The sequence below is a fragment of the Zonotrichia albicollis genome, chromosome 19 (assembly GCF_047830755.1).
Source record: "Zonotrichia albicollis isolate bZonAlb1 chromosome 19, bZonAlb1.hap1, whole genome shotgun sequence".
Taxonomy (NCBI): Eukaryota; Metazoa; Chordata; class Aves; order Passeriformes; family Passerellidae; genus Zonotrichia; species Zonotrichia albicollis.
Genome location: NC_133837.1, coordinates 4,893,364 through 4,917,506, shown reverse-complemented (window position 1 = coordinate 4,917,506; position 24,143 = coordinate 4,893,364). Strand labels below are relative to the sequence as shown.

The 24,143-nt window shown below is 51.8% G+C and overlaps 1 long non-coding RNA gene across 2 annotated transcripts; it reads right to left on the bottom strand.

The window, feature by feature from the left end:
- Positions 1-15,785: 15,785 nt before the first annotated feature.
- On the bottom strand, positions 15,786-21,997 carry LOC102074556 (uncharacterized). 2 transcript variants are annotated; one of them, XR_012583170.1, is made up of 3 exons: positions 21,550-21,997; positions 16,001-16,082; positions 15,786-15,880 (listed from the first exon to the last, which is right to left on the bottom strand). It is a non-coding gene; the product is annotated as an uncharacterized LOC102074556 (long non-coding RNA). The 2 variants fall into 2 exon arrangements; XR_271594.3 differs by having other exon boundaries at positions 15,786-15,877.
- Positions 21,998-24,143: the final 2,146 nt, after the last annotated feature.

Genomic DNA, 24,143 nt, shown 5'->3' with positions numbered 1-24,143 from the left:
AGTGAGCAGTGGATTGGATGTAATAATTCATGTTTGCAGTGCACGGATAATGTTTCCAAGGATATCTTGGAGTCAGAACAAAGACTCTGGGTGAAGAGGGATAGCCCTTGCCTCGCCCATGCCCACGCTTTCCTAATTCTCTGCAGCTTTGCCTGGGTGGGAATTAATGGAATTTTCTCAGCTCTTCCCTTTAGAGGGCGACCATGACCCACAGATCTCCAGCCCGGAGCCTTCGCCGGGAGCTGCAGGGTAAGGCAGAGCCTTCCCGAGGTCACCAGCATGTGGTGGCTTCTCTGAGGCTCTGAGAACCTTCCAAGATGTGGAGGAAGTTACAGCCTGGTCTGAGGGTTGTGTTTGAACACACTGTCCTTCCTTAGGCAGCTGCAGGGCTGCCCCCCAGGGCAGCTTGGACATAATTAGGATGGATTTCCTTTCCAATCTCCATCAGTTATGGTATTTTCTTGCTCCAGTCTCTGAAAGGCTGAACAAGTAAGGAAAGCTATGAAAAGGGCATGTAGATCTACACAGGAACTTTTTGGGGCTGCTCTCAATTTCCCTGCAGAGGATTTGGAGGGGATTGCTTCCTCCCATAAATCATATGAGAGATCAGTATCTGACAGAGGAGGGAAGGATGGAAAAACAAATGGAAATCAATGACAGAGCCACTCCATCTTTGGCTGGGCTTTGATCCCATGCTCAGATTGAAGGACAAGGTCATCTCTCAGTTTTCCACCCATTTCTTCTCTTAACTGCCTGTAAATCCCTCGAGGGAGAAGCTCTCCATGCTTATTGACAGTAATTTGATTTCCTCCTGATTTCCCCTGCCCTGGTCCCACCCTGCAGACAGGGCTCCACAAAGCCTGGAGAAACAAAACATCTGGGGCTTCAGAGATGCTTTGCTGTGGTTTTCTTTTTATCTTTGACATATGGCCAGGGTGTTTGAACCCATTAAAGGCAGACCCCAGCCCCCTGCCAGGCTGCAGTGCACAGAGCACGAGGAGATGCTGAGTGCAGGGATTGATGCTTGTTTCTGTCAGAAATGCTGGGTGCCCAACAAAAAACAGTCCCTTTGGGTAAGGCTGGAGATTGCTTGCTGGTATTTCAGGTGCCAGATTTCCAAGAGAAAAGATCTATACTATTTAAAAAGGAAAAAAAAAAACCTGCCACAAGGTCCTAAATCCTGGTGTCAGTTGCTTCAAATCAGCCCCCTGAAAAGGCAGAAAGGCTCTTTGGAGCTCAGCAGCAGACAAGCAATGTCTTCCCACACAGGACAAGGCACACTGCAAACAAAACATCCTTCCCTGCTCCTGGCAGCAAAGCTCTTAAGCCTTCATTTAATATTAAATACACGTTTAAACCTAAGCCCATTTCTCAGCATGTCTCGTGTGCTTATGTAGAACTTCAGCAGGCTCAGGAAGGCTCTGCTGTAACTGGAGGCCTGTGCACTGAATAACAAGAGCTTTATGTTTCCAGAATGTCTGTGCAAACAAGGGATGGCTTCTCTGGGATGGATTCTGCAGGTTGAGAAGAGAAAATGTCCCCCTTTCTCCTGATGGTGCAGAAGAAATTGCAGCTCTGGCCACTCAGCTGTTCCTCCTGCTTCTCCCCCTGTTTCTCACCTGAGTTTTGGGCACAGTGCAACAAAGCCAATCTCAAGGTACTGTTTTTTGAGTGCAACACAGAATGGATCTTGAGGAGATTGTGTCAGTGGGGTGGAGTCAAGCTGATCAACACTTTTGATCCTTCAGGTCTGTGTCCCAGGCAGGCAAAGTGGGAGCCAGCCAGATTCTATTCCCAGCTCCTTGGAGGAGCAACCAGAGCAGAGAACACACACAAAATGTTCCAATGGCAGTGCGTGCACAGATAAATCCTGGGGCCAGACTGATGCATTTGTTGAACAGCAGGAGCAGGAATCCAGCTTCTTCATGGATGAGCATCTTTAATTGAAATATACACCCTCTGAGCATACCCAGAGATGTGTACAGCTACACAAATGCTCCCAAAGGTAGCAGGAAAACTTTAACATTGTAAAGCTACTGCGACCAGGAGAGAGATTTCCTTTTAGGCCAATTTAGATGAGCAAGGAAAGGAGAGTTGTCCTTGCTTTGGGCAAAGAGATGGATCCTCTCTCTATTTTCTGTGTCAGCCTGCGCAATTACTGCTTGGTAAGCAGAAAGGGAGTGAGTTGGTATAAAAATACCCAGGTAATATTAATGGGAAACTTATCAGGCCCTCTCCTCTTTTATCAGTGTTTCTGTTTGCTTGGATTACTTGGCCATTGGTTCAGCGCTCCCCATCTGCACTGTGCTGTAAGCAATATTTCATCTATCAGGCTCAGATACCAGAAATATGCTGGGCACACACGGAGCAGACAACATTTTCTTGCAGGTAATTAGCATAAGCTGCACTGAGGTCAAGCAGTTGTGTCACAGCACAATGCAAATCAACATTTCTTCCTGCTGCAGATGGAAAATGGAGAATTGCAAATGCCATATCTCCAGCTCACCTCTTGCTTCCCACCATTTATTCCAGAGGAAGGAGATAATTGTCTTGAGGTACTTTTGAGAATAGCATCTCTGCTGCTTTCATTGCTTAATGGGAAAAAACATGTTTAAATGATGAAAGGTCACATTATTTCAGACCTTTTGGTTAATTTTTCTTGCCCTTGTGCAGGGAAAGCAGGCCAAATGCCTAATTTGACCAAGTCTGAAGGTAAGCTGAGGATTTTCAAGATGACAGAGGACAGCTGGTTAAAGGACAGTGGTTATTCCTCCTGCTGCCTGTAAAAAGGTTTCTTGAGAATAGTTTCCCTGTGACATCTGCTTGAAGGAGCCCTGCTGCAGGGCATCTGACCAAGGGCCAACCAGACTCATGTCATTTTCCCAAGAAATGTCCAAAATGAATGCCTAGGGAATGCAGCAGCAGTGATTTCTCACAGTACATCTCCCAGCACCTCTGCAGCCACCAGCCACTTGAGGGGTGCAGATTCTGAGAGCTGGAGGTCAGCTCACTGCCCCTGCTGGAGTCTGCTCTGGAACAGAGATTTCACTAACTTTGATCAGTGAATCTGTAGCAACCATTCCCTCCTGTGGGGAGGAGAGGGACCAGCTTCCTTTTGTTTGCTCCATGTCTGGCTCCTGGTGGTTTTGTTTGGTGGCCCCAAGCTCCTGTACAGGCAGAGACCATAAATGGCCTTTGCTGTCAGCCCTCACTGTAAGGGCAGAACTCATGGATCTACTTATCCTAGCTCTGTCTCCAGGCTCACAAGTGTGATTTCTTCAGAGTAGATCAAAGAGGGTAGTGTTGTTTTAAACCATTGTTTTCCTCCAGAATGTGATCCATCCACTTGCAGATGGCTTTTATGGTCTCTAAAGCCTCCCATGGATTAGCCTGAGTTTGGCTGTATGTAAACATTTCTCCATTCCACATCCTGCTTCCACAGCATGTCTCACATTCACTTCTCTGTCCTTTCACTCAATCCAAACATCCTGCAGAAAGCCTCCAGCCCTGCTGGACAGCCTCCCTCACTCCCTTTCCCCACAAATAAAGCTCAGCGAGCCCAGCACAGCCCCCAGACTCCTGGAGCCCGGCCTGCAGGGGAGAGAGGCTCACACGCCTTTCTCTCTGATCGAGCTGCCACCACCCCGCCGCCGTGCTGTCGCTGCAAGGTCGGTGTGTCTTTAGCCGTCTCCCCCTGCACTTCTCGGGCGCTCTGCTCTCTCTGCTCAGCTGTCATCTCCTCGCTGCTGAAGGAGGTGGGCGGGCGAGCACGCTCCGCGGGAGACGCTAATCTTCCGTAGCGCCTGTGCTCGGCGATGGGAGCGCTCAGCTGCTCCGGCATCCTCCTCCTCCTCCTCCTCCTCTCCTCCCAAGGTCAGCCCCACCGAGGCTGCCTGGGCGGCGCTGCTGGGGGCTTGGGGGGTGTGTGGGGAGCTGGACATGCACGCCTTTATCCCACAGCACACTGCAACTCTCAGGGTAATCCTTTCTTCTGGTTTAGGGGGTCACGGGGGTCCCTTCTGCTGGGGCAGGCAAGGGGAGGCAGGACAGCGTGGGTGGCACTGTCACAAACCACAGCACCTGGTTGTCCAGAGGTTGCATGTGAAGCGCTGCTGACTCGGAGCAGCTGGCAAAAAACCTGGAAACAACCCCCTTCCACCCCAATCATTATTTAAACAGTCTAAAGGTCTCTGTAAATGTTTAAAACAACGTGGTTGTGAGGGGAAGGAGGAAAGACAAACAAGTTTGCTGTTTCAGCTTTGCAGAAACAGATCTTAATTTTTGGCAGGGTTTTATTCATCCAGAAGATCCAGCTGCTAGGCCGCTTTGGGAGACTGCAAATTCACAATCACTTCTCAAATATCTTCTTTCCAGAGGCTGCAGTTTGGCACGGGCACCACCTTTGATGCCTGTGTTTGGTCAGGGCCTCATGCCAAAGGATCCCAGTTCATGGCCAGGGCACCTCAGCCAGGAGTCAGTGGCTGTGAGTACTCACTCCCAGTGATGTTTTGCTTTCCCAGACCAAAGATTTATGGTGGCCAAAGCTCAGCAGCAGCCAGGGAGCTCAAAGGAGCAAGGTGCTATGGGCTGGCTGACTGCTGGGATACCTTTGCACGTGTGAGCAGGGCAGGAATCAGGAGCCCCCCCTGTTCCCTGACCTCTCCAGGTCCAGCTCACTGCCCTTCCTTCCTCATCTGCCTTAGCAGCACTGCCAGCACCTGCTGCATTACCACAGCAGAATCCCTATGTAATTCCTGTTTAAATACACAGCTGGCACCATGACTTCAACTAATTCAGCTTTTTGCTGTTGAAGAGCTGGAGCTGCATCCTGGTTTGGCTCCAGGCTGAGAGGGAATTGATCTGAAGCACTGGGCATTGTGGGCTGCTGGAGATCCACGGCTGCTCTGCAGCCTCCCTGCAAATCTGATGCCCTGGGTCCCAGATCCCAAAGCCTGGAGCATTGGTCCTAGAGCAGGATCATCATCTGTGATCTCAGGGAAAGGAGGGCATCCTGCCCAGCATGAGGGACACTTTGGATGGGAAAAAAGAGGGTTCATCCATGAGGAAGACATATGAGAAACAGGTCTCTGGGGAGCAGAGGAGGACTGTACTCCCCACCAAATTGCCTGAGGTCTCAGCTTGTCCCCAGCACCCAGTCAGGGCTTGCTTCTGCCCAGTCCTACCTGCTCTGCTCCTGTCCAACCAGGGAAGGACTTTGTGCTCCTCATCACTCTTGTGTTGCCCTGGTGTCCTTGTGGCCCAGTCCTGCTCAGCCCTTGCCCAGCTGTGGGTGTAGATCCCCTCAGCACCCAGGGCTGGGGGGCTGCTCTCTGCTCTGACTTGCTTTGTCCAGTGTGTGCAAGCTGCAGTGCTACAGAAATGTGCTCTGCTCTCCTGTATTTGCTCTACAGGCTCTAGAATGACACTCCTGCCTCAGCTGTTCACTCTGACAATGGTGCTGGGCTGTGATCTGAAGATGCTGTTTCCAGAGAAGCTCGAGTACCTGTTGGGTGGCTAAAAAAGCCTTGCTGCTGCTGAGGTGTGGGTGGCTGCTCCTCTGTAGATACGGGAGGAGGATGTAAATGATGGTTCCTCATACAGCCAGTCCCAGCCTGGCTCTTGCTGCTTCTGTTTCTGGAGTGACCTGATCCAAAACAGAAAGGCTGAGTTCAGCTGTGCTGGCTTAGCTCTTGAGCAGGGCTGCTCCCGTTGCCTGGGACTTCATGGAGTTTGGGGGGGAAAACTCTGATGCTATTTTCAACCAAAGCCTGAAGAGTGATGTGATGGACCAGCTGCTTGTGTGCTGTCCTGCCTCCCTGGAGTCCTCTTCTACTCAAATCAGTAACTGCCCACAGACAGCACCAGGAAAAGCTGTTGCTGGGGTCTCCTTTGCTTTTCTAACTTCAGCCAGCTCCTGTGCAGAGCCTACACTGAGATAAAAGAGACTGACACAGTGTGAAACCTTCCTCCTCTTCAGCAGATGGTGTTTGTGACAGTGGACTTTGCTTGTGTTGTTGTAGCAGAACGGCCTGGGCTAGCCAAGAAACAGAAAGAGAAGCTGCAGTCTAGGCTTGCTGGAACTGGCTTGTTGTGTAAACCTGGCCTGAAAGCCTGGATCACAAAGGAATTCTTGATTTTTCATTGATTTGGTTTCTCTGTCATCTCCAGCTTACAAGCTAAAGCACTGTCTTGACTTGCCTGCAGTCAGCAGCTCCAGTCTCTCTGAAGCACTCCTGGCAATCTCGGGGGAATCTCAGTGAGCAGGGAGGTGATGCGTGTTGCAATGTGAACTTCATGTTACCTTCACAGAAAACCTTAATGCATCTAAAGTGGGGCTAGCCTGGTGTTGCTGCCTTAGGCTTTAGCATATCAGCTCTGCCCCTGTCCTAGCTGTGAACTCTGCATGCTTCATGCCTAAAAGTCCTCATGGTCAGAGAAACTGCCCTGACTTGAGTGAACCAGAGGTGTTGCTGACAGCCTGTTCCTGCATATCCTGCTAAAATCATCACTGAGAAGGTGAAGCTGAACCTCCATCAGACCCATTTCTGTCAGACTGAGACTGCTGAACACTAACTGCAGTGGATGATTTCAAGATAAGCCTCAATCTCAATCAGGATGAACAAGAAAAACATATTGCCTTCATATTGTCTGAAGGCTGCCTTCTGCACCATGACTGAGGGTGGAACTCTGTTATCAGCAAGGAGCAGGTGTCAGCTGGCATAAGCCCTCCAAGAAACTGGCTTGCCAATATTTCTGTCCTTATTCCATCTATCACATTCAACATGTGAGTGAACACAGAGCAAGTGTTGTTCCTTCAGCTGAAAGGGGCAAGAAGCCATGTGCTTTGAGGCTGCTTGTGTGTCTCAGCAGGCTCCAGGCCTCCAGAAACACTTCTCAATTTTCTTCTGGCTATCTCTAACCATCTCCCTGCTAAACCACAGCAATCTATGAAGAAATTGGTGAGCAGGGCAGGGAGACTATTGCAGGCTCCGTCCCAGATCTGGTTAATACCTGGGAGAGACACTAACCTTCATGGGGAAAGGATTATGTTCCTCTGGGAGCTCTGCTATTTGAGCACACAGAAATCCCGTGGACACAGATACTTCTCCATGCAATCCACACTCACCCCATGCAACCCCTCGTGTGCTTCCCTCCTCACCTGTCTGACACTGATAGCACCAGATTTCCTCACAGCTCTTGGGGACGAACTTCTCTTAGCCCTGACAAGCCTCAAAAACTCTTTCACAGCAAGCTAGGTGTGAACTTCATGTGCTCCATATCAGCACCACCTACCTGCCTCTACCCTGCCCAGTTACAATAGTGACAGCAGGCCTGGGCAGGCAGGAGGATACTGGACACAGCTGGAATTGAATGCTGGGGGGGTTCAGCCAGAGTGCACTGCTCCCCACAGCACTGCTTTCAGCTAAAGATCAGAACTCTCTTCACCTCCTCTTTGACTCAAAGCTCTCAGAGTGGTGCCGCATGGATGTGATCACAATGTTCATTAGTCTCTGTCTGAGCCCCCTCATGCTGCAAAATCCCTGGAGGGGTTGGGCTGGAGTGGGATGAGGTTTGCTGTGGCTGAGATCTGGTGGTTTTTTTCCCCTGGGGTTTCAAGAAGTTTTGTTCCACCCATGAAAAGTGCCAGGCGTCAGGGGAAGATTTGTTTATTGGCAGCTGTTCCCGTTTTGCTCCAGAAAACCGATGCTGTGCTAGGAATGCACCGTGACTAAGATGCCTCTGGGCTGCTCAGGTCAAATAGCAGCAACAGGGGAAACGGGGGACAGGAGAGCAGTTCTGCTCAGCAGAGAGCAAACAGGAGGGCTGAGCCCTTTCATTCCCCTTTCATCCTTAACTGAGCCAAATACCTCAGGAGCTGAGTAGCTGGAGGGAGAGGAGGAAGCTGGGGTTAGCAGGCTGCTTCCTCCCACCTCTGGCAGCCCCAGAGCACAGGCATGCACGCTTGGCTCTGCCTGTTGCTGCTCTGGGAAGCTTTGACACTGTCAGTCTCATTGCTTTTGGGGTGGTGTCTGATCCCTGCGGAGAACAGACCATGCTCTCTCCATTTGTTTTGCTGAGGGCTCAGGAAAGCTTTCAAGATCCGAGGTTTAAACAAGGGGTGTGACAAGCAGCGACAGTTTGGGAAAAACACAAGCAGCAAAAGGTTTTGGTACTGTCAGAGAACATGACAGGCAAGTTCACAGCCCCTGCAGGCCTTTGGCTTCCTGTTTTCTTTTGCCAAACGGAGAAAGCAATCCTGTGTGGTGACCTTGTGGCAGGCAGGGCAGAGCTGGAGATGCTGAGAGCAAAGCAGAAAGCCTAGGCAGGGCCTGGGATGGGGAGATGTTCTGCAAGGGCTAGAGAGAGGATGCTGTGAGGCATCTGGAAACTCAGCTCCTCCAGCATGCTCAGTTCTGTCCTCTGCATCCTGGATGCTGAAATTGCTCTCAGGGCGTCTCTTCCTGCTGCTCAGAGGCTGCCAGGGTTGATAGGAACCTCTGGGCTGGAGAGTGAGGGGTGAGAGGAGCACAAAACTTGTCTCCTTGCCCTCCAGCAGCTGAAGCTGCCAGGACTGGTAATGGGGCCAGTGAGCCCTGCGTGGGTGCAGTGTGGGGCACAGCCCTGGTTCTTCAGCCCCTCAGCACCACTGCAAAATGGTCGTCCCATCAAAACACATCTTGCCTTGTTCCCAGACTAAAAGAAGGGGTTTTGTGATAAAAAGCTGCAGCTGGTCTTTCTAATCTTCCACCAGCATCTGCATTAACTGTCAAGACAGTGATTTCCTTGATGCTGAGCAATTTTTTTCTGTGCACGCATCCAGCTAATCAATTAAGTTTCTCAGCAGCTTCCTCCAGCATTCAGGCTTGGAGGGTGGAAGGAATTTGTTATTCTAGGCACTGTTGGAGAGGCATGAACTGTACTAAAAGCAAATTGGTTGCGCTTTCCAAGCACTGACACTCTTCACTCACAGCTTGTCTTGCTGATCCTCCTCCCTCTGCTCTCCTGAGCAGCTCTGGGTGCAGCCCTGGTCCCACCAGCTCACACGGGGCTGGCCTGGGGCACATCTGCTCAGCACAAGCTGTGCCTAGCTGTGATGGAGATGGGTTTTTGAGACTCTCAGTGTCCCAGGCAGAGGTATGGGTGTCTTCCTTGGGGCAGGGTCTTCTACAGCAGGTCACTTTGGCTGTCCAAGGGCTGAACAGTGGTGGTTTGTCTCTCACCTGCTTTCCCAGCTGGAGCTGGTACAAGGTGGCAAGGCTGGGTACCACAGCACTGTCATGGGGACGTGCCAGGGTAGGTCGGTTTGTCTCTCAGATAAAAAATTATTCTCTCTTGATGCTTTTTTTCTTTTTCCCTTATTGTTTTCCTCTTTCTTTTGTTGCTGCTTGCCCTGCCTAGGTGTGGCCCTCAGCATTATGGGACGCAGATGCCATGGGATGTATTCACGTCCGTCCCAGGAACCTTGGGCTTCACCAAATGGAGCACAGGGCTGAGAAAGGGAAGTGCAAGGATCCAGCAGAGTGGGTGGAGGCACCAGAAAATATGGGAAATTTGGGGTGACCTTGGGAAGATTTATGGATGGTTGAGAAGAATCTCCTGCCAGATCGGATACACCCTGGCTCTCTTCTAGTGGGAATGGGGATGTTTTTTATGAGTGTTTAGCAATGCAATGGCTCAAACATGGGAGTGGTAGGGTTGCTGGGGTCAGGAGGGCTGCAGAGGTCTGTTAGGAGCACAGCCAGTTGTGTGAAACTCCTCACTCCCCACTCTCTGGCCTGTCAGGACATACGCACGCTCCCTCCCGGGCCAAGGAAAACTTGGCCCCAGCAGAGCAGAGCTGGTGGCTGGCGAGGAGGGGTGGCCACAGCCTGAGCCCAGCCTGGCCTGGAGGTGAGCAATTTCCCATTTAGTGCAGCCTGGCAGCCTCAGGAATACCTGTTCCCTGCAGATTTGCTGCCCAACATGTCATCCTGCTTGGAAATCTCAGCACAGCGGGTAAGGAGGAACTGGGTAAAAAAATGAACCATGTCTTCAGAGGGTTATCTTTATCAACAGGAGGATTTCAGCCACCTTCAGTCCTGTTGAAGCTAATGACATTTCTTCTGTAGGTGAAATCCATAGATGTCCTGCTTGGGAAGTGATTTGGTGAAGAAGGAAAGAGAACCCAGGACCCCTGCTGCCAGTCTTCTTTCCAAGCTGTTACACAATACTATTCTGGGGTTAACAAACCAAAAACATCTGGGAATAATCAAAGCTATTTAGGCTCTGAGAAAGCATGGCTGGAGAAAGTTTGAAGGAAGCAACTTGAAAGCTCAGCACTGTTAAAAACAATCTGGAAGCCCTGAAAATTAAAACTAGGGTAACATCTACAAAGAGTGAGGAAGTATCAAAAGAAGGATCTAATATTCTCTGAGGAGCAGAAAGGAACCGGAATGAATCGCAATGCTTGAGCTTTTTAAGCTACAGGGCATTAAAAAATTGCTTCAGAACAAACAGATCTGCCTTTCCTGTGGTTTCCACTGGCATGAGAGCAGAGGGAAAGACCAAGGGTCTGGCTTAAAAGCAGCTTGGGGGTTGGAAGTGTGATTTAAAGACAGATAACTGCAATCTCCAAAAGCCTGGTGATGGTGGTGCAGAGCCCACAGCAAGCAGTACCTGGCCAGGGCTGGGTCAGGGGGAACTCAGGGCACACGGCAGAGATTTGGGGCCCCATGGCATCCCTGGCAGGGGGGCACCAGCCAGAGTACAGCTGGCTAAAGGAGGAATGCAACCTGCAGGCTTTGCTTTGCCAGGGGCAGGATGTGTGCTCGGCTGACTGATGGCATTGCCAGCACAACTCGTGGTTCCTGGGGCATGTCCCTCATGGAGGGTGGCAGGGCTGTGTTTGTGTCTCTCACTGCAGGGGACATGCTCAGCTCTGTTCTGGCATGGAGCTCAAACAATCCTGGGATCATCCTGGTGGATAACCCGGGGCTGGCAGCTGGCACAGTGTCCATGGGGTGTCCTGCTCTGTGTGCCTGCTGAGCTACCTGCAGCCCTGACCCTGCTCCTTCTGCAGGAGCCTGGAGGCTGCTTCCCTGCAGTGACTCAGGGAGCCAGCCCTCTTTGATGGAAATCCCCTCTTTCAGCATCACAGGAACCAGTCTGTCCCTGGGAAATCTCACTGCTGCTGGTTTATAGAAGCTTTCATCTTGGAAGGCCTCTCTCAGTGCTTTGCATTCCCTCTCATCTCACTTTACATCTCCTGCCTCTGGCTGGGTATGGGGTACAAGCCCCCAATATCTCCAAGAGGTGGAAAAGTATCTTGGGTGTAGGGAGGATGAACACACTGCAGGAAGGACAATGGCACAGCCAGCCACCACAGGAGCTGGAGAAATTGCTAAAGATTTGGGGAATCCAGATTTACTGCATCTTCTGTGGCAATCTGGCCTCCCCAGCATCCTTGTAAATGAGAAACCACATAAGCCTCACACTCTATTATTGCTTTAGAGCATTAGAATCCCTCATTTAGGATAAACATTCTCATCTCCAGCAGAGCATGAATAACATTAAATGAGATAGTTAAAATGTTTCAGGCCAATTATAGCCCTGGTGTAACTTCGGCAGAGTTACACCAGGGATTAATTTGATCCGGAGAGCTCTGCCTCCTGTTCCAAACTGGGATTCCAGCACGGGTAATTACATCCTGCCTCTCTGCACTTCCTCTGGAGTTTTAATTGGGTTGAATGGACTCAACTTCTGCTCTTTTCCTCAGAAAGCCATGAAATCTCTGAGCTGCTCATGAGCTGAGGGAGCTGTGCTGCTTCTCTGCCGTGCAAGTGCGGGCTGGGTCCTCTGTGGGTGTGGGTGCACAGCAGCCTGTACCCCACTGTACCTTCTGCTGGTAAACCCAGCACTCCAATCCTGTGTTGGGGGTCCAGCCCTCCCATCCCAGCCTGGATCCCAGAGCAGGACCCCTGTGCACTGAGACAGGCAGCTGGACTGTCTCCCCCTTCCATTCCCAGCCCTCTTAGTAAATCAGCCTTAATGAGGGACATTTGACCCTCTCTTTCCCTGAGCAGCCTCATGAAGCATTTTTGTTCCATGAGATAGTTAAGAAACTTGAACCAATTTCCTCTACTTGCTTCTACTGTCGTTTTTTGGTTGATTTTTTTTTCTTTTGAGAAAATGAAAAGTTACAGGCCACACACAGCCTTTAGGATGCCTCAGGAGTGGGAGCAGAGGAGAGACAGCAGGGTCTGATGTGGAGGGGATGGAGCAGACAGGGCAGCTGAGATGAGGTGACCCCAGTCCTGGTCCACTTGGTTTGTCAGAGAGACCACGTGTGTGACTGAGACAAGAGGGTCAGAGCTGGGAAAGTGCACATGCTGGCTGTGATTAGGAATTTAATTGGGAAGGAATTGAAATTCTGAGGCATTATCTCACTGAGTTGGAGCAATACAGAGCCATACATCCACCATGGCCAGCTGAATACAGGGGCAACAGCAGAGAAGAGTGCTGGGAACAGTCTCCCTCACAGATTTCCAGGACTTTCTACTGCTGTGTGGTCCACTTCCCTTCTCAGAGAGAAATGGTGAAAACAGACAGTCTGATAAACCCTGGGGAGTGGGGCCCAGCAAGGCCCCACAGCGTCACCCCCTCCTCCAGGCTGTGTGGGACTGCTGGTCCCACAGCTGGGGTCATCCACTCAACGTTTCATTTCCCCTTTTAGTTTTTCCCAAATTGCATTTTAGTGGGGACAGAGAGGGAAAGAAGAAGAGCAGAGATGTCACAATCCTTCCTTCTTCCTCAAACAGCTTCTCCTCAGTGGGACCATGATGAGGGCACCGTGTCCATCAGCATTCCTCAGAAAAACACTGGTGACACCGTTCCTGACCTGTGAGGGCTGCCACCACCCCTTCTGTGTTTCTCATGAAGTGGAGGGTGGTTTTGGCCAGCAGAGAGGACACAATGAACGAATTAACCAAATTCCCACTCCCACCCACCAAAGGCCTTGTGGGACATCCCAAATCTCGGTGCAAACAGCAAACAGCTCGCCATGGGCAGCGAGCCTCGCGCTACAGGCGCTCACCAGCTCTGAGCTCAGCTGCTGGCTGTGCCTGCCCGAGTAAATAAAGAACATTTCTCATGAAATCCACCCTCTCAGAGGTCCCCAGGCAGAGGGCTGGCCTTCCCATGGCTCAGGAAACCTTTATCCCCCAAATCTACCACACTGCCCCACAGCTGATTTAGCAAGCGCTGGTTGCACACCCGGGTTTGCAGGGCAGTGACGCCATCCCAGCAGCACCGTGACATTTGCAGGCACCATTTCCATCTGGCCCCATGTTGTCCTTTCTGGGAGTTTCTGAGTGCTAGTTCAGATGGGGAGAGAGGTCAGAGTTATTGATGGAAAGGTCCAGACTGAAGTCTGGATTTTCACTAAGCCCAGAATAACTGTGCCTGGGCTAGCCCTGCAGATCAGGGCTCCATGAGCTCCCCTCAGTGAGGCTCTGCTCCAGTCTTTGGGGTCTCACAGCCCCAGTATGCACCTATCATTCTTGGGGCTCCTCTCCATTCTGTTTCTGACCTTGCACATTTTCCTTGTTGTTCATTTCTGCCCACCCAGGCTGAACAGCACTTCTGCAGCTAAGCCCTTGACCTTTATTCTCCCTTAAATCAATACATAAAAGCCATTCTACAGCAATACCAGCATATCAGGGGAACCCAGGTGATTCATATCACCAAAGAGCTGATTCTGCTTTTGAGGCTCAATCCTGGCAAGCTTTTGTCTTTTCAGATTCCAATCTTTTCTGTGCTGCTTTCAGCACATCATTGTATTCGTCCCCTGACCCCCCCTTCCTGGCATTATTGACTCTGTATCTTGCTTTTAATCTGCTATAAAATGAAGTTAACTCCAGGTAAAACCAGTTTTATTCCTCCAGATCATAATACTTCTTTTGCCAAAAAGAAGAAAGAGAAATGTTTAACATGAGTTGAGGATGAAGAAGCTTAATTTAAAATCTTACAGGGAAAAAAAATCTATTAGGAAAACTCTATAGTGTGAAATTCTCAGTATGGAGAACCAAGCTGCTGGGAGCTCTTGTCTGTGTTTCTGGCCTTACCTGTGAGGCAGGGAGGTGACCCTGCAGCTGCAGGATGGGGAGAGGCTGACATCAACCAGAACAATCTGGGCAGGAGACACATCCCAGGTTTCTTCCCCACCATCAGCCTCTCTCCTTCCCCCATTCCTGTGGCTGGCTCTCATAAGGAGCAAACAACCTGGTTCGGGTACAAACTGGGTGTATTTGGCACTGAAAATTCATGCCAGCCATGGCAAGGCCAGCACAACAGTGCCCGTGGAAAATATTCAGCTTGTGAGTATTTCACTCACCAAAAAACCAAAGACCTTCTGTCTAATATTTATTTGCAGAAGCCTTGGGAGCTGCTTTTCCAGTTAGGTTGAAGCTGATGTTTGTGAGCCCACCACTCCCAATGACTGATCAGCACACCCTGATAGACTTTTCCCATCAGAGCATTTATTTTTACAGCAGGACACCGAGTCCTCAAACAAACGAAGGCTTGCACAAGAAATCGTCTGCCTCAGTTTGGCAGCAAACAGGAATATTTCTCTTTATTCTAAACCCAAATTTTTGTGGCTAAATAGAGCCAAAAATATAACTCACCCTGCTACTTCTCCCAGACACAAGTCATCTCTGAATGCCGAAAGCGACTCTTCCCCTGCCACAAATGGACCAAATAAACCCAGCACGAGACTGGTGCTTAGGAGAAGCTGATGTGCCTCTAATGCTGTCATCTGCAGTGAGCTGTGTGCACACTGATCTTTTATTAATGGGTTTATATCCATGGGAAAGCTGCAGGGCACGTGAGAAGCCCATGGCTGGGAGCAGGGATCTCTCTGTGCCCACAGCTGGGGCTGCTGGCCCCAGCCAGGGCTCAGACAGGCAAATCTCCCTTCTGGCCCAGCATTAGCCCTGGCCCTCGCTGAGCTGTGGGAGGACAGCTGGGTGGTGTGGGTTTGTTGCTGTCACGGGTTGTTTGGTGAGGCTTTCAGCAGGTGCTGAGGCTGGGCTGTGCTCGGTGCCGGCTGCAGAGCGCAGGGGAGCTGCAGGACGAGAAGGAGTGGTGGTTAATTGGTGAATTGTGGTTAATTGTTTGTTGAGAGCTGAGGTTAGAAGACTTGGGGGAGCTGCCTGCAGGGGATAGTGAGTCCCTGAGCTGCTCTGGGCATTCAGCAGTGCCCAAGGAGGGAATTAGGAAAGCCAGCTCTGGCCCCAGTTTCTCCCTATAACCCAATCCAGTGTCCCCTCACCCTTGATGTGAAGATTCCCTGCCAGAGCCAAGGCAGTGGTGTGTGAGTGACCCAGCTTTTGCTGGGAGCTGCACAAGGACACCCCAGAGCCAGACCTCTGGGGTCACTGAGCAGGACACAAAGCCACATCAGTCCCAAATCCCACACAGAATCACAGTATGGCTGAGGTGGGAAGGGACCTTAAAGACCATCTTGTTCCAACCCTCCTCTGCAGGTTCCTCAAAGCCCCATCCAACCCATCCATCAACATTTGTAGGGGTGTGGCATCCACATCCTCTCTGGGCAACCTGCACCCACCCCTTGCACCCTACCCCAGCTGGATCACCCTGGCTCTGCTGCATTTTCTGTCCCTGTGAGATGCTCCTGGCATCCAGGCAGCCAGAGGGAAATGGCTGTGTGAGCCCTCACCTGGGAACTGAAATGCTATTGAAAGTAATGGGAAAATGGGGTTTTCCCTTCCAATTCCAATTCCCTTCAGCCATTCCAGGTTTAATTTCCTTTCTCCAGAGCAAGACACTTTTCTTGAGACTTCACAGCCTCACCAATAGGCAGGAAAAACAATAAATCCTGCTGAAACACAAAGAAAAAAAAATCACCATTAAAATACTTGAAGGTTAAATCCAGGATTTTTCATGTCCTTCCCTCAATTTCCTCAGAGCTGCATCATCCCAGGTAAACACTGCATCCCACCTGCCTTTGCTCCAGGCGCTGTTACGTGGCGTGAGGGTCAGAGCCAGCCTCTCTCCTGATCTCCTCCTCTCCCTCCGAGTGCCTGGAGACAGAAGAGATGGGGTGAGCTGTGGGCAGTGGTGCTGATTGAAGCCCCTCTCTAAAGGGAAGTGAGAACTTGCCCCAGTAAAGGGCATTTTTGCACTGAAGAGCAGAGTAACATCAAACCCTCCTTTTCCCCACGTCCCCCTGGCTCTGCAGAGCATCCTGCAGCAGGGATGAATCTCCCTTACAGGGGACCAAGCAGATGAGCTCCAGCCCCATATGGAATTGCTGCAGCACAGTTTAGCCTGAAATATGCTGATTTTATCCAACAATTCTTTTCTTCTTCCTTTTTATTTCCCAGGAAATAAATAAATCATGCAAGTCTTCCATCACCCCCTCTCCACGCAGCTGTCCCCGTACCACGGCCCATGCTTCCCCTGGGCTTTGGAACTGGGTCAGTGAGCAACATCCAGCACTGCTTCTTCCCACTGAAATTCATAGAAAGCAGATATAGCCCCTGGCTGCTTTGGAGCAACTTTGCCTTTTTAGCACAAATCTCATCCAGCCTGGGGTGGGCTGGAGGAACAGGCCATGCCCAAGCACAGCCCTCAGAGGGACCAGGGTGGGACTGGCAGCACTTCCCTGCATCCCTCTGCCACGTTGGTGCTCATGGCTTTGCATGTTCGCTGCCTGGTGGGGAATGGATGTCTTTGAACTTCCATCCCCACCAAACTTGGCTGAAATAAGCCAGCAGGCTTGAAAGCCATCAGGGGAGCAGGCATGGACACACACACACATGCAGAGCAGAGGCACTTACTGCTGGGGAAACCAGGCAAAAGAGGGAACAGCTTCATCCTCTGATTGTGCCCCTGCTGTCCTGACAGTTTATTCTCTACCCTGTTACACCCCATGGTAAAAGGGAATTTGTTCTCAGTGGCTGGGGAGCAGATCTTGGGACAGAGCTTGTCTCATCACAGGGAACGTGGCTGAAACAAGTCCAGGGAGCTCCTTAAGCTCCCAAAGCAGCCCTGCAGAGACCAGAAAGGTGGGTAAAACCTATCCCTATCTCCAGATACTGTTGGCTTCTCCACATGTGCCCCTTTGCAGTGCTAGAATTTGGGGTCACTTTCAGTAACTCACTCCAAAACCAGAAGGAAAAGCCAGAGACGCTCTCTGAGTCACTGGCATGTTGTTACCAAGGACACTAAGGTTCCTGATTTTGAAGAAGAGATTAATTACATTCTACAAATAGACATTTTATCTGCACTGAAGAGCAGCAAGAGCAAGTTCTTTTAGCGTGGCTCATTATGTATCAGCAGGTAGTATTGTGACAGATGTAGGAATGCAGTCGTATTGTCACTGGGGTTTAATCATCAGAGAGCTGTCTTCCCCAGGTCAGCTCCCTGTGAGGATTTGTAATATTTACATAGCACTTGGGGCTGGCTTCTTTATTGCTGGAGTCTGTATTCACTCGTCAGTCTCTCATTATGCATGTGCCAGTATTAATTGCATTTAGAAATGAGATTCTAAAGCAGAAGTGAGAGCTATTTAGACCTCCATTCAGCTTGAAAGACAGCAGCCTTCTGTGTGACAGCTCTCGAGATGTTCTTGTGCTCAGCTCTCTCCCCAGCTGAAAAGCAGGTGTTGGAGAGAGTTGGTGTCAGAGCCACTGTATCAGCACTGCCTTTTGTGCATGCCCAGACATTTATATAACCGACAGGATAATGACTCCGCAGAAGTGGCACAGAATTGACCCTTCTGGTACTGGATTGAAAGCAGCCAGGGAGAGAGAGGATCTGCTCAGCTGCTGTGCTGATATGGAGGGAAAGCAATGCTGAGCTCTATCTCCAGTGGAAAGCAGAGGGGTGTTCCCTTGCTGGTGGGTTTGGGGGTTATTTATCGGCTCTCCTGTGCCTGCAGCACTTTGGGGCTGTGTTTGTGGCCTTGCTAAGGTATTTAAAGTGTACAGAAATTTGGCTGGCACTTGGCTCTGCCTGCCTGCTGCGCTCTGATTGCTCCAGCCTGGAGAGGCAGAGCTGTGTGCCACCACTGCCAGCTGCCAGCCGTGCCTGGCCAGTGGAAATGAGGAGGTCATCTCCTGCTTCCCAGAGGGAAATGAGCTGGGAGGCTGATCTAGATGATGCCAGGCCACCAGCTCTGCTTTCCCCAGCCTGGAGTGCACAGGGGCTGTTCTCATCTTGCAGCAGTGTGTGGGATACAACGAGGGTGCTCTGGGGGCAGATCAGCAAAGGCACTAAACAGTCCCTCTCTCCATGGCCCTGGCTCCCAGTCCCAGGAAAACAACCCTTCTGGGGCCCAGGGGATTCATGTCCAACCTTTTGGGAGGGGGCTCAAAAACAGCAGTAAGGCAAACCCACATTTCACTTCCCAAAACATCTCCTTTGCTTTGACATCATCCAGCACTGCCCCTCCAAACCTGAGACCTCTCCAAGAGCTCTCCATGGAGGACATCTCACAAACCTGGCTCTTTCCAGCTGGCTCCTTTGTGTGACCTGTGCCCCTTTGGGTGCTCAGTCCCCTGTATCACCCCAGCTAGACCAGCACCAAGACCAAACCCCGTGTTCCAGCAGCATCTCCAGCTCCCCAAAGCCAGGAGCAGGCCATGAGCAGCTCCTGCCAGGAAGAGGCTGGAGGGGAAGAACATGAGAAAGGCAAACAGAGCAGACATCCATAGCCAGCTCTGGCCCCCAGCCAGGATCTTCTCCTTAAATATCACACAAAACAAAGAATAAATCACTGCTTGTGAGGAAATCCAAGCACAAGGAGTTCCTCTTGACCTTCCTGTCTCTTGACAGCAGGTTAGTCCAGGATAGTGTTCCAGTTTGTTTTTCAGCTGCAGCAAGGGGTGGGGAGAGCAGGCCCCAGAGCTGGGATGCTGGGAGGAATCCCTTCAAACCTCTCCTTTTGAGATGCTGGCAGCCAGCTCCAGTGGCCACCACTAATCCATGGCTGAGCACCCCAGCTCTGTGAGGGTGGGCCAAGGACAACCTGTGCCATTCCTGGCAGCCCCAAGGTATATAAATAGAAGACAGGGACGTGAAGGAGGTCAAGTGAGCAGGGGATTTCACATAATCTGATCTTGCCTGTGCTGTTCATTTGTGTCCTTTGCTCAGGGTGCCCGCCCTGCTTCGCACACGGGGACGTCAGAGGCAGAGGGTTGATCCTTCACCAAGCCAGGTTTATCCTGTGGAACATGTGGGCTCCTGACTTCTTCTTCACATGTGCGGTTTCTTAGGGATGTCTTTAATCCAGCAGTCATGCAGAACAGTGCAAACATGGAAAATCCTGGTCTTTGTTGCTGTATGGGGTCCTGGTGTCCAAGCAGCCTAAGCTTGGTCATCTAGCTGGCTAAAATCCAGTTGGATCAACACTGTAGTGAGGCTTTGGTGCCTCAAGTCTGTTCCTGGTCTTGAGGATGCTGCCTGCTCTTCATGAGGTCTCCACTGTTTCTTGATTTCCTGCACCACTTCTCCCCAGACCCTACCCAGCAGCATATTTTTCTCTTGCTCCTGCTGCTTTTCTTTTCCAGGACATGAAAGTCTGGAAACAGAATCTCTCTTGGTGTAAAGCTGTCAGTGGAACAGCTCTGATTTATGCCAACACCAAGCAAGGCGAGTAGATGAATGTCCAAAATAGATCAAGTAGAAAAGCTGTTAATAGCCACTGGTCTTTAATGGTGAGAGTAATTAATCACCAAAAGAACTAATCTAGGAGTTTGCAGCTTTTCTATGGGCTGCATCCAGACCAGGTGCCTGTCTGAAGACTGCAGCAGGGATTGGAGGAAGTTTTTCCTGGCCATCCAGCTCTGAGTCTTCCTCATGCTCCCAGGTCCATGCCATGATGGGATCCCTTGTGCTCATTCCAGGTTTTTGCTGCTGGTGCTGGCACCAGGCACATTCTCTCTCTGTGCTCTGCTGCTGCTGGGGCTGATGATGATGATGGTGGTGGTGGTGGTGATGAAGCCAGTTGGGTGAAAGGACTGACCAGGCTACAGGCCTGCACTTTCAATGTGGTGGAAGGAGTGCTGATCCTGCCTTGAGTGGAAGCAGCCAGGGCAGGACCATGCCTGTCCCAGCCCCGGCCTTTTCAGCTCCAGGCTCCCTCCCATCTCCTCATGCACAGATTTGTGTTTATTCACTGCTTGTTCCTTGAAGCTGACCCTGCACACAGCTCCCAGGGCAGGGCTTGTGCTGCAGCTGGATCTGCCTGTCCAGGGCTGGGGCTCTGGGCTGCCTGCACGCTGCCAGCTCTGCGCCATCATCCCAGCCATGGGCCTGCCCATTCCTCCTGCAGCTTCCCCAGGGATGGACCTGCAGTCTGCCAGCCTTGCCAGCCATCCCTGCCCCCTCTGCCCAGAGACAGCCCCCACCTCTGCAGCTCATTTGCTCAGACATTTAATGAGTGTTTCACCCAGCCAGAGCTGCAGGTAGCACAGGGAAACCCGGGGGCACAGAGGCCAGGAGATGCTTTCCCTGCTTTGAGGTTTGTTTCTCCCTCCCCTGACTCAATCGGCTCATTAAGTGCCAATTTGACCTCCCCACTCTCAGATGTCTCCAGTCTGCGCCGGTAAATAGATTTGTGCGTCTCCAGCAGGAACCTCCCGAGCTGAGCCTGGCGTTGGAGCAGGCACAGGGGGATGCTCGGGCTGTCCCTGAGCACGGCCCTGCTGCCACCAAGCCGAAGCCAAGCGAGTGCTGAGAGGAGCAGGACGGAGCCGGAGCTCCTCCGCAAAGGCTCGGGGAGCTGCAGGTAGCGGGAGCCGCAGCCGCCGGCACCGTGCCCGTGACGCACCGAGCAGGAGGTGACCCTGCCCTCCTGTCGCAGCTTTGTCACTGCCTCGCTGTGGGACTGCAGCAAGTCCCTTCCCATCTGCTCGCTGCCTTCGCCTCGGAGCCAGGAGCAGTGTGCGAGCGCAGCGCAACAGGGTGTGCGGTGCTGGCTGCTGGCTGTCCCCAGAGCCCACATGCAGCCGGTGCTCTCACGCATTCCACACAGCCAGACACTCATCCGAGCTCCCCGAACAGCAAGGGCGGAGTGGGACCTCCTCAGAGCTGTTTGACACCAGTTGAGAGCCAATGTCAGCCTGGTGATGTCCCCACAGCTGAAGTCGCTGCTCACTCTCCTCCCAAGCTGAGGCATGAAGAGACTCAGGCAGCCAGGCTGCAGGACTGCTCCTTTTGGGAAACACCTTGCTCAGTGCATGTAAAAGCATCCCAGTGGTTTATCCCTGGCCCTTCACACCAGACAAACAGGAGGAGCAGTCCTGCATTTCCTCCTTACTGGCACTGGTGCATCACAGAGGAGGTGATAGCACATCTCAGAAGGCTCCTCTCTACCCAGCTCGAGCAAATATCATCCAGAGAACCAAAACCAGCAGGAACCCAAATATCTCCATGAATCTCCATAGGTTGAGGAGTGAGATCCTCCCCCCCAGGCCCCCCTCACCGTCCCACCCCCAGCCCCAGAGCCCTGAGGGGACAGGAGGGGAACAGCAGAGCACGTACGGTTCGACTTTGTTGCAGAAGCGGCGCCGCAGCATGAGGACCAGTGGACCCAGGATCAGGATGGTGGTGCACATGGCGCTTCCTCCATCACCACCACAGCCCTTCAATCCCTCTGGAGCACTGCTCAGCCCAGGGCTGTCACCCGTGCCTGGCTGGCCTGCCACCCCAGCTCATGGGCACCTCTCCCCAGCAGCCACCTGAAAGATCTCAGGGAGGGTTTTAGGAGGAATTAAGGCAGGATCAGATGTATTTAAGAGGCAGCAAATGAGGACGCTCTCCTCTGACCTCTGGATGGGAGGGAGCCCTGGAGCTGGTCTGTGACCCCTTGAGCATTTAATTGGTTTTGGAGTGTGGTGCTCCTGTCCTGGTTGGCCCCAGCTCTGCACCTTGGCCAGGTGGGTGCTAGGGGTGACGTGTCCAGGACCAGGCCAGTTCCCACCTCATCCACCCCGTGGCACCCCCAGTCTGTCCTCCTGCCCCCAGCAGCCCTACAGCACCAGGGCTGGGTTCTCCCCTCTTCCCCCCCTTTCCCATGTGCCTCCCTCCCCTCTGTGCCCTGTAGGAGTGACAGTGGGTAGCACGGTCAGGATGGATGGAGATGAGAGATCTCTGCAGCCAGGGCTGGAACTTGGGGTTCATTGCAAAGGGCCTGGGTGCAGGGCCCTGCTGGGAGCTGCCAGCCACAGCTCAGAGCAGGCCTCTAAGAGAGAGAGGGAGCAAAGAATAAAAGCAAGAAGGAAAGAGAGCGAGGTTCCCATTACAATACAATAAATCTTCTTCTGTGGTGAATATTCTAATTCTCACTAACCAATCTAGCACAAGATACAAATCCTATAGCATTTACATACAGCCTATAAGAATCATTACATTACCACACTGTGTTACATTTTAAACCCTAAAAACTCCTCTTTGGGCCCCTTCTGCCAAGCTGGCAGGGTCTGCTCTGACCTTGGACCTGTCTGCAGGCAGAGGGTGTTGTTCCATCAAAAGGGGATCACCTTCAGCACAGCCACACCATTGTTTTCCAGTTGTTCAGTAACTGAGATATCTCAAAGCTTGCTTTCATTTCAATCTTGCTTATAAAATCTTTTGCCAGGCAATCATATTTATAAGGTTTTCCTGTTTCATCTTCCCATCTGTGCCCACCTTGCCCTGCTCCTCTCTTTCCCTCCAGCTCCTCCATCCCCTCTCCTGCCAGACCTGCCTCAACCCGTCCCCCCCTCCCGGCTCCAGTAATCTGACAGGCTCAGACCTGCTGTAATTCCCTGTGGACTCATCTCAGCCAGCTGATCCCAAGACCTTGTCTGCATCCTTCCCTCACCCAGACTGGGTTTGCCTCCTCCTCCCTGCTCTCCCATAGCTCAGCAGCACACTCACGTCTCTTCACAGAGCTGCCCTGGCCCTGTGCTCTCCCCAAGATCTCCTTGCCCATCCCATTCTCCTGCCAGGGAAGCCTTTCCCTACACTCTAAGCTCCATGGGCAGTGAATTTCCTTCAAACATCTTGTCCCAGCTCAGCCCTTTGCAAAGCATGTTCTGGACTTTGTGGGTTTAGGTTAAAGAGAACTGGCAAGCCCCTCTGCAGGAGGGGCAGGGGGAAGACAGCTGTGTGTGCCATGCAGACCTGTGGGCACACACATGGGGCTTGGTGGTGGTGATGGTGCTGACCTGGAGAAGAGCCCCAGAGCAGGCAGGGAGCTGCAGACAGCTGTGGCTGTGGGGTTTCGTCCCCAGCTGGGGTTTCACCATGAGGGTCCTGCAGTGAACACTCTCTGTCCCCACCCCCAGCACTGGCTGTCCCACATGGACACCATGGCATGGGCTCTGATCCACGGAGTCCAACACTGGTGCTCATCAATGTTGGGATGTGTCTCCTTTTGGGGCTGTGCACACAACCCTGAGGGTTCTCCCCATGCCCAGTTGCATTTTGGCCCCAGGGCCAAATGTCCATCCAGGGACATTTTGGGACATGTCAATCCATCCCAATTATTTGGGGCATGTCCTCCATCCCAATGACAGGGGTAGACATTGGTCTCAGCAGGGCAGCTGAGAAAAGCCCCAGTCTGGGCATTCCCATAACTCAGGCAGAAAACAGCTTCCTCCTGCAAAAGGGTTTTGAAACCAGAACCAAATCCAAGCAACCTGGAAGGGTGTGGGTTCATTGAGTACTTGAGTCTCAAAGAAAGCAAAACTGAGCTTTCCAGGAAGCCTGGCTTTCCATCCCCATCCAGCCAGGGCCAAAGATGCCCCCTGAGCCCAGCCATGGCAGGGGCCTGGGACAGCTGTGGTTAATTCTCTCCTGGTGGACATGTCCTCTCAAAGTACTCCAGCCCTGAAAACAACAACCTCAAGCAGCTCTTGAAACGTCAGAAAAACCAAATTCCTCTAAGGCAATGCAGTAAACAGCCCCCATTCCTGAACCTGGGGTCGGCGGGAGCAAAGGGGATGGATCTGACCTCGTTACTGGCACCAGCAGGATGGGAAACCTTTGTGAGAGCCGTGGAAGAAACATCCCAAGTGTGTCCTGCAGCCAGATGGAGACAGGAGTGACTAATTCCTTCCTGAGTGTAAGTCAGGCGGCCGGAGGAGCGGAGC